The sequence below is a fragment of the Chaetura pelagica genome, unplaced genomic scaffold (assembly GCF_000747805.2).
Source record: "Chaetura pelagica isolate M959 unplaced genomic scaffold, ChaPel_1.0 scaffold12, whole genome shotgun sequence".
In the NCBI taxonomy this organism is placed as follows: domain Eukaryota; kingdom Metazoa; phylum Chordata; class Aves; order Apodiformes; family Apodidae; genus Chaetura; species Chaetura pelagica.
In genome coordinates, this window is record NW_009952801.1 from 6,515,423 (window position 1) to 6,525,747 (window position 10,325).

General features: G+C 40.3%; 1 protein-coding gene across 3 annotated transcripts in view; it reads left to right on the forward strand.

The window, feature by feature from the left end:
* Window positions 1–10,325, forward strand: part of HDAC9 (histone deacetylase 9) — a 279,706-nt gene that overhangs the window by 108,629 nt on the left and 160,752 nt on the right. The window lies entirely within an intron of this gene.

Here is a 10,325-nt window from a genome sequence, read left to right on the forward strand (position 1 = left end):
CAGCAGGACTTCAGTCTGGTGACCAGCGTGAATCACTGTGGAGTAGATTAACACACTGTTTTCCCAAGTGCCTAATCTTGTTTTAGTATCAGAATACAAACAGCAGCAAAGCATCCTTAAGACCCAAGGAGTCCTAGGAGCAAGCCTGCAGTTCAGCCCTGGTTGGTGTTCACATTGCTTCAGGCTCCACAGCATCACTTGGAATATCCAGAATTCTGTGAAAGTTCTGGCATTTCTGCTCTGACCTAAAGCTTTACCTTTGCACGCTGAGTGCAGCTCTTGGCTGCCCTGTGAGAATGGAGTTATATGTATCCCATCTTATCCTCTAAATCCCGCCTGCTGAGTGGGTTCTTCCTTTCAAGCTCGCTTTTTATTGCTAGAGGGAGAGTTTTTGGAGGAGCTGTGTCTGTAATTCCTTCTCTTTTGCTTGATGTTTTTTCTGCTATTTTAACACTCCAGAAAAGGGGGAAGAGGTTTGCACTTTTGAACTGGCTTCAGTCCTTCCAAGAGGCAATGGTGGAGACACAGAGACTGAAAGTTTGCTAACTGCTTGCATACCTCTAAGAAGGAGACCAGGCTAGTCAAATGCAGGTTAAGGTCTTTTCAAGTTGTTAACTAGAAAATTCCTTTATTGTTGCTGGATTTGGCATTTTGATATCAAGAGACTAATCAACATAATTTAAAAAAAGAGAAAGGATTAGGAAGTGTAGCAATAGGTGATTCCAAGACATTGATGCCAAAGGGAATGTGTGTGGGAATGGGTAACGCGAGAAGTCGTGCCAGGGACAAGCAAGCATGTGTAAAAAAGGACAAATTGGGCATTAAAGTTGCTTCAGCCCAGTTCAGGTCATTGGCCATCACAATGTATATGAACCTTAGTCATTTAAAGTAAAACCCCTGAAGTGCTTCGACACCTATTTTGAAGACGCCTACTCGCCTGTAGGTATGTGGGTGACTTCCTTAAAGGTCCATGCAAGTGCGGTTCTCTGCTATCTAATGAAAACATGTAGTGTATTTACTTATGCATGCCAAAGCAACAACAACAAAAGAGCTTATGTGTGAGAAGAGCCTATATAAATTAATGGTGAAGACAGCAGGCCCACAGATAACCTCCTCAGGAGGCAGGAGTTCTGTCGCAATCTCAAAGTCACTTTAATAGGCTCTGAGGATTGTTATATACTTCTCTGTGTATTATAGTATGACAACACTCATTTATTTGTGTAAAATTCCTAGCTTTCTGTAATGAAAGACTGAAGTGAGGTTTCCTTAAAAACATATAATATGAAGAATTACTAAGAATATTTTTAATATATTACAAATTAAAACTAGCACACATTTTTGCATGTAAATCCACTGCTTTTTTTCATGTTACAGTTAGGTCAGAGCTGAAAAAAACCAACACAGGGACTGTAGTAAGTACCATAATATAAAATTATATGTTGATTTTTCCATGGGCTATTAATATCTTGTTACTGTGAGACTGTACTGGTTGGTGGTTTCTGGCTTAGTGGTGTTTGGCTTCTAGGTAAAGGAAAAAAGAAAAAAAAATAGAACAAGACCACCTCTGACATGAATACTGACCTCCAACTGCTATTTTGTGTAACTTATTTTTGGTTATTTCCACATTTTTACCTTTAATAGAAATTAAATAGCATAATATCTTCTTAGCCTGTATGCATTTTTCTGCTCAAAGAATATGTGTGAAGAAATATTTCTATCTTGCTTAGAAGTTTCAGTAGTATCAAGATGAAGACTCTCTGAACTTCTGGATCCTGGGTAGAATTCCAAGGGACATTCCAGTGGGTAACAGAGTAGAAGACATAAAATTGCCAGTAAGGGGGAAAAGAATTTTCTTTTGCAATCAGTCAATGGAGAGGGTGGGAAAAGCAGTGTAGGAGTGGTGCCTAATGGGTTTTCCTAGGGCAATGCCTTTCAGACACTCCTTTGGACAACCTTTTACCACTCTTACAAAAATAATTGTGTTCCTAAGTATCTAACAACAAAATGTTGTAGAAGTGCCATTTTTATCTCTAAGACAAACTCTAATTTTCTTTTTGCTTATGAAATTACTCAGAATTAGGAGACTGAAAATGCTGCCATGCAGCTTGTAAAGCTTAGAGGTATTTAGTTATTGATATAAAAACCTCGGTGAGGGGCTGCATTTGTAGGGAGTTGCTAATGCAATACAGAATCTTTCACCTTTGGGTCACTAGATCAAATCTGTCTCTTGTGGATAGTGACCAAAGTTTGCTACAGTTTAACTTTTCAGTGCCCTATATAAATTAAATATGTAGAAAGTAGAGTCAGAAAAGACCTGCCACAGGACAGAATTGTTCTCTCTAGCATAGTCCCTGGTTACAGATTTTCCAGTTTCTAGTAGGTCCTGTCCTCCCTGCAGCACCAAGCAGCTGGTATTGATTGATTTTTGAGTTTAACTGTGTCCTGGTGAACTACCCAAACTGGCACTGGAGCTGTGGGAGGGATTCAGCAGACCCCTCTCTCCTGCCTGCCTCTGCGGGGGCACTGAGCAGGCAGCACCCAGAGAGCTCCCATATCACCCCCCACAGCTGCCTGTGATGAAGAAGCAAGCAAAAGTGCCAGCTCCTTCCCACCCTGTGCAAAATACCTTATAGTACAGGGGGATTACTGAATCTTGTTTTCACTGCCTCACTTAGCCGCCTTTAAAGTCCTAGCCATGTCCCTTCCATAACCAAACAGTTGCAGGTCATAGTTCTAAGTTGTAAGTCTGATGGATTTGTTCAGGTAGCTAAAGGAAAGGCCAGATATTAGTTCAGACACCGATATGGACTAAAATTGTCCTGAAGTTTGGAAGAGATTTGAAAGCTTGCTTGATGCTTCTTATTTGATTTAAATGGGAAGGTTTGAACCCTATTATCTTTTACAACTTCCATTTGCAAGTAATGATCTATGTTTCAGAATGCCCATTATTAAGTGCCAGGAACTGTGTACTGACAATAATTAACTTTGTCTTGTAAGGCATTTAATGTCTACTACTGGCTACAGTGCTATAGATACACATGGGCTTTGTAGGCTTAAAACAAACCCATGACAAAAACCCACACCACCAAAAACCAAACCAGTAACAGTGGCCTATTTCAAGGTAATTCGAATGTGTAATACTGGATCCAGTTCTCAACTCTAGAAAGGAGTCCAAGTGGGGCTACTTCAGCTTACCCACCTTTGAGTGCCTCAAGGCGCAAGTTACAACATGAGACAGTGTAGGAGTATAAGTGGGGTTTCCTCAACACTTCTGATTTTGGACATATGTTTCTGTCCCACAGACTTTATAATCCAACACTACCTGCAAAAGATGCTAGAAATACAAATCCAGCCTTCAAATTACCGGAACATTTGGAGAACCCTGTTGCAGTTGCTTCCTCAGGCTGTTGAGGGTAGAGTGTTGGAGCCACCCAATGGAACCCAGCTCCAGCACTGTGTGGCAGCAGAGCTCACTGCTGTGTGACCATGGCCCCTTACTCCCAAGTATTCCATAAAGTGTGTCTCCATTCGCAGTGCAGGTAACCACTGCTGTGTTAGCAGAGTTAACTTGTTGCTGATATTCACAATGCCAAAGTTTCAGCCAATGAAAAAATGCAAGCGATCATAAATGAAGATCCTTTGGGCTTCAGAAATATTGCAATCAGGCAGATGAAAAAAAAGCATAATGTAAAACAAAAGAACACAAAACAGGAACACAATTAGTAAATAAATAAATAATGAAAAAAAGAAATTGCAGGGAATCCGCAAATGGGACACTCTACACTTTTTTTTCAAAGTAAAAAAACCCCACAACCCTGTTGTGAAATTTCTTTTTAAACGCAGATTTAGAGAATGAAATTGAGGGTTACAAACTAGTAGCCAACAAAAGCAAGAAAGGCTGGAATGTTGGTAACCAATTGCGAGTGCAGGATCCAAGCAAAACATCTTGAATTGCTAGTACTGTAATAAATTACAGTTTTCACTTTTGTATTCTGCAAGTGAAAACAGCATTAAGTCAAGCTAGAGAGAGGGAGGGGTAAAGGATGACCTTTTTAATTCACCCGCACCCATTACAAGTAGAGGAACAGCAGCATGGAACACTGAAAAATGAAAATACAATGTCCATTACTGTGTGAAGGGACAGATCCTGCTCCCATAAAATGGGGTTCCTGTGTCGCTGAAGAGTTAATTGTCAGGTAGCAGTAGATGAAAGCCAAACCAGGCTCTGGGATGGTCTGCTATGGTGGCTGTTATCTCATTTTCTTCTATGGATTAATTTTCCCCTCTTTAACTTTAATTAGATAAAAGTCTAGGGGCGGGAGGTGGCCCTGGAGTGCTCAAAGGGCAAGGAGTGGTCAAGTGCTGGTTTCTCTCAAACTTTGATTAGCCTATTTGATAAGTGATACTGAGCACCCCAATTGGTTAATGAATGAGGGGTTCCCATGAAGTAAGTGGCTGGGAAATTTAGCCTCCCCCACAAGGACAGCAAATACGTAAACTTCTGTCCTTCAGTTAGGTGTCTACTGTGGTTAGGAATAAGGGTGATTTATATCCTATCTGGGTCCTGGAGTGTATCTACATTGATTGACTCCCTTGATCTTGACATCAGTCACTTGGGTTTTCAGGGAAAGGGGGAACATAGGAGATAATGAAAGCTACATTAAAGAAGACCTTAACATTTATGTAAACGTTATTCTATCTTCAAAGGCAGAACTATCTTTCAACAGAAAGGAGATTTATTTCCTATGTGAAAATACTAGAAAGAGAAAAGTTGCGATATATTTAGTATCAAAACTCTAGCTTTGGTGCTGGTCTCAGGCTTGGGGTTTTGTCTCTTATTTCTTGATTAAATTGCTTTATAGTTAGAACTTTTACTTCGGACTGCTTGCAAACACTGGCACCAACACACTACTGTCTTGTGCAAAAAATCATCCTCTCCCAGTGAGAAGAAGAGGAAAGAAGGGAGAAAGACAGAATGAAGAGTTTGGAGAGTAGAAGCAAAACTGTGGAGAAAACATTTGGAAAGCTCATGCATTGCTATGTGTTAACGTATGGCGTTTATAATGTAAATTCATGGCAGTCGAAACCAGAACATTTAAATAAAACTAAAATGCACCTCCCAAATGCTCCCCTAGTGAATATCACCTACAGAATAAGATTTCCCCGGCTGACTGCCAGGTTCTCCTTGGCCCAGAGAAAAGGGGGCAGATTTGGGGCATGCTGGGATTGGGAGGGAGCCTGCAGTACCCTCCCTCTGCTCAGCGGGTGACCCACCAGGCCAGCTGCAGCACCAACATCAATTAAAGCAGAATTTTCAGCAATGCTGAGCAGAAAGGTAGTTTATACAACTGAGAAGCGAGGCCATGTTATCACCCGTGGGAGGCTGAAAAAGTACATAGACTTTCCTGGGTAAACATCTCTAATTCTGCTACAAAATACCTTCTCCCAGATGTACAAAATCATGAGGACAGCAGGCAAAGTGGATGAAGAACCGTCATTCAACAAATCCTGCAATATTAGATTTAGGGGCTTTTGCTGAAATTACAAGGAGAGCAGTTTGGTACAGGCAGGACTTTTTTCTTTGCACCTTGAGTAGTGAAATTCTGGAATTTGTTGCCACAGGAAATTTAAAACCAGCAGTTCAAAACAGGATTAGACAAATCCATGACAACAGGGTCATAAACAGATATGAAAGAGGCAGGGATGTCCCTCTAATATCCATAATGCAAAAATTCTGGATGCCAGGAGAGTATGAAGAGAATGAATTGCAGAGAACTGCTCATGTGCTCTTACTAAACAGCATCTGCTTTTTTCTGAGACAGTGAGACAGTATTGAGCACAATAGACTGGCCCAATGCACTAAGGCATTGCTTATTTTATTTTCTTCTTAAATCTGATTTGGCTTTATATAATCCTTCAGTCATAGCCAAACTTCTTCTATTAAATTAATGTGTTTTTTTCTCTGTCTAGCTTTAGGATAAACTGCCTTTCTGCTTTCTTTGTCTTAAGACACAACTTTTTTCCTCGAGATAAGTAGTCAACAACACAAACCTTTTTAGCTCTGGGTCCCAAAGAGCTTCAAATCTGTTTCTACAACATGCAAAATGCAGTAGTTGTACTGAGTATAAGACCAACTGTTGTTAAAGACAGCCTAAAAGCGTTATGAAATGGTAACTTACAAATTATGAAGCAGAGAATTTATAGTCCAGAATCATCTTATTAAATATGTCAAGAATTAGGACAAGTATGTAAGCCTGAGTAACTAAGGTTAAAAAAAAAATAATCTGTGGGAAGTCTTTGTATTAACTAGTATGTTCTTAGGCAGAGGACATGCAAATAAAGTCTGATTGCTAAGTAAAATATGACATGTTTGGTAACTAGCAGACATAACATTTGCACTTCTGAATGGAATATGATCCTCTGTCTGGGAGAACTGGTCATTAGTATGTAACCTGCAGAGCTGGGATATTCCTGTGGTAATTAATAATTTCTTTGCACTTAAAACATTAGCAAAAGAATACATATATAACAAGGAGAGAAAAGAGAGGAAGTTTTCTTCTACTTCATTTCATGCTGAAAATCTTTCCTATTCAGGACACAGAAGTGTAGAATTTCACAACTGAGTGAAAAATTTTATTTTATCAGCAATATGAAGTCAATGAACTGTAACTATGCTAATCAAGAGAAGCACCAAGGTGTGGTCTCCACATCTTCCATACCTTTTCTTCTATTCAGATAAAAGGAAATGGGAGGGTTGGCATATTTCCTAGGTTCAAAACGAAGTGACAACAATACATCTGGTCAAAGCAAGGTAGCAGGAAGTACAAATTGTTTCTGGGACAGTATCTCTGGACAGATAACATCTACAGAGTGTTATCTGCAACATTATGTCAGTTCTGCTATATTCCTTGTCCTTCTGCAATACTTAAAACAAACAAAGAAACCTGTAAGTGCTAACCTCCCACCTAAAAACACCTTTTAAAAAAATATAAGGTTACAATCAAAGCATAGTCTACATGGCAAGAAAAAAACCCCTTCAAGGAGCTGTTGTTGAGGTGTCTCCCCTGCATTAAGGAGGTTGAGTTGTACTTGACTTTGAAGTTTCAGTTCTCCCACTTCCTCACTCTTAAATAAGCAGTAATTTCTGGCAAATCAAAGAAAACCACACCTGACCTTAAATTTATACCTGTGATTTCCTCAAGTCTGTGGTGTTATTCTGAGAGAATAGAGAACCCATGAACAGAATTCCCCAGTGGTTTTATTGGCTTCTTACAGAAATAAACAAGCATGACTCCTGCACTGGAGCTGCTGAGCTGTGAGACAATATCTGTGCAGGTATTGTCAGCCTCTAGATCAGATTTCAAACTCTTCACTTAGTGACCAAAGATCCAGTCTTGTAAAACCATTCCTAAAATACAGTCCCAAAGACTCCAAATTCCTCATTACAGGGCAGGCAAATCCCTGTCACCAGCCATCAGAACATCCACTGGGCAAACAGCCTAGCTCAGCAAATAGTTTGGCCCAACGTTTGCACAAGCCCACAAGATTAGATGAGAATCACACATGTGCATAAAATCTGCTCTAGATGAAAATGTTGTCTGCAGAAAACTGCATTCATGCTTTGTCAGGGTGCAGCATATACTCGAGGTGATAAATCACCTCTGGTTCTCCACCCTCCCTCCCCCAGCTGCACAGTGACTAAATACCTCTATCAACCAAGTCTTTTAAGTCAAATCAACCTTTTAAAAATTCCTCTTTCTTAATGCTCTAACATGCATGGGTTCACAAAATTAAATTACAATTTTTTTTATCTGTTTGGGATCAGAACTGTTTCCTCCTCCTTGTGTTTACTTTCCTTCAGTAGCTGACATCAAAATGTTTTCTGGAATGCTGGGACTAAATAAGTTATGCTTAACTCAATATCTAATACAAATAGCCCTGGGGAAGCTCCAGCAACACAATCATAAAAGCTACAGTTTCTTTTAATAGCTTGCCACACTTTGCTGATATAGTATTTCTCTAATCACCAATCTTTACATGCCTTCCTGACCTTGGAGCTCTCTGTCCAAATGACTTTGTGGTATCAAAGGCATGTGTCATTGGAAGAGTGAATGGCTTTCATTTTTCTCCCTGAAACTTCCGGATCCTGGCATCTGCAAAGAATTATTCCAAGCAGCGTTTTGCTGCCTTGCGGCCACTGCCCTGTAGTAGCCTGACTGATGGAAGTGACTTTTCCCAAAAAGGTTATTGTGGTCAACAGTGGGTGGGTGCTGTTGTTGGTGTGCCACCAGCCCTGCTTCCTCAGCTGATTCTGTCTGACCATTGGGCTACCACAACCATAAGCTACAGCAATTAATTACTGTGGGGTTTTGAAAGGCTTCAAATAAGCAGGGTATATACTGGTTTATAGTAGAATAAAGCATTAAATGAAAATCCTCTGAAATAACCACAGATTGAGAAGCCTTTGTAATACAGCAAAGGTGAAGCTTGCCACCTTTTAAAGAAGTAATTGTTGCAGAGGGACCTAGGCGATCAGGGTTCACTCAACAGAACCTCAAATTGTATGAATGTCCAAAAATCACAGCTGTGATGCTCTGACCATTTCCAGGCAATGAGACAGTGCCTGGATCCATAGTCTGTTATTTCTGATTTGTTCCTATAAAAGCTGGACTCTTGCTCTCTTCACCCATCTAATTTCTCTTCTCTCACTTTTTAACTTTTTGCTCTAGTTCCTTATATTTGCCTCTTTACTTTTGTTTGTTAACTTTGTTTTGAAAGGGGGGCAGGGTGTGGCAGAGGGGTAAGGAAGGGGATTTTCAAGGTTGTTTTTTGTTATTTTATGTGTATTAATACTTCAGCTTCCAACCTCAGCCGAGCACCCTGAGTGCCGAACTTGCAAAGGGCAAACTGCTTCAAATCTCCATAGTTAGGACAGATAAAGCCTGGATGAGATAAGGTGACACAAAGGCTCAGAGAGGTTAGGAGACTGGTGTAAGCTCATACAGCTGATCAGTAACAGATAAAATTTGAAAATCCTGCTTTTTCTTCTAAGAGACAAGATTAAAACAGCATTCCTCAGAGACGGATTATGTATTTCAATTACTTAAATTAAATTTTAATTCAAAGAATGAAAACAAAACATCTTCAGAGGTCCAAATCCTCCCCAAGCAACCTAACTTGACCCAAACCTCTCTTGGGGCTCTCAGCCTCTGATGCAGCTCTTTTGGCAGCATGGCCCTGTAACCCTTTCTTTAACAGAAAGGAGAGGCTCTTTCACCCTTCCTACCCCCAGGGAGAAGACACTCACAGGGACACAAACACTTCATAACTGGAGGGAGCCAGCCATGGCCCCCAGCTCTGCTTCTCACTCCCTCCTTTGTCATGAAAATACGAAGATTAGGAGAGACAACTCACACCTCTGGGTTAGGTGCTGAGTCTGTGCCCTGGTCACCCTAAGCTTCCTCCATGAGAATGTGTTATCCACAACAGAACCCACAGCCTGTATTCCCTCTCTTAGCCCAGGTTAGGTAGGCACAAAGAGATGCCTGTGGTGAGAATGCTTAATAATAGCAGAGATTAATTTAACAACTAGCTTTTGTCTCAGTAATTCCCTAGCTCTTTCGGGTTAAAATTCAATAGGCCTAAAACTCTCAACACCTTCAGATGGCAGCTACTCACAAATTAGTGCAGTGTTTTTTCTTCCTGCCGTCTGAGTTTGTTATATCCACTGTAACAGGATGCATTTTGCTCTTAGCAATCATTGCACTTTGTTTTCAAAGGAGTTTGGCCTTATTATAACTACATGTAACACTTTTTGTACTGAAGTAGTACGTTGAGTCTCTGGATGTTACAGATACTACCCCAGAAATGCAGCCAGCTCTGAAAAGGAGCTCTGCAATTGTTTATTGCCACACACATAAATATACTGCAGGTTAGGTGAGATAGCAGATGCTTCCATCTGAAGTCAAACTGAACCCAAATTTTCAAAGCATTAACTGGGGTTTTGTATCAGGACCAATTTCTGAATGTACTCAAAATCAGAAGAATTGCTATAATTAACAAGTTTATATATAATTTGTTAGAAGACTTACAGAATCATAGAATCATTTAGGTTTGACAGGACCTTTAAGATCACTGAGTCCAACTGTTAACCTAACACTACCAAGTCCACAGTTAAGCAATGTCCCTAAGCAACACATGTACACATCTTTTAAATATCTCCAGGGATAGTAACTCCACCACTTCCCTCGGCAGCCTGTTCCAATGCCCAACAACCCTGTCAGTAAAGAATTTTTTCCTAATAGCCAATCTAACCACCACCCCCC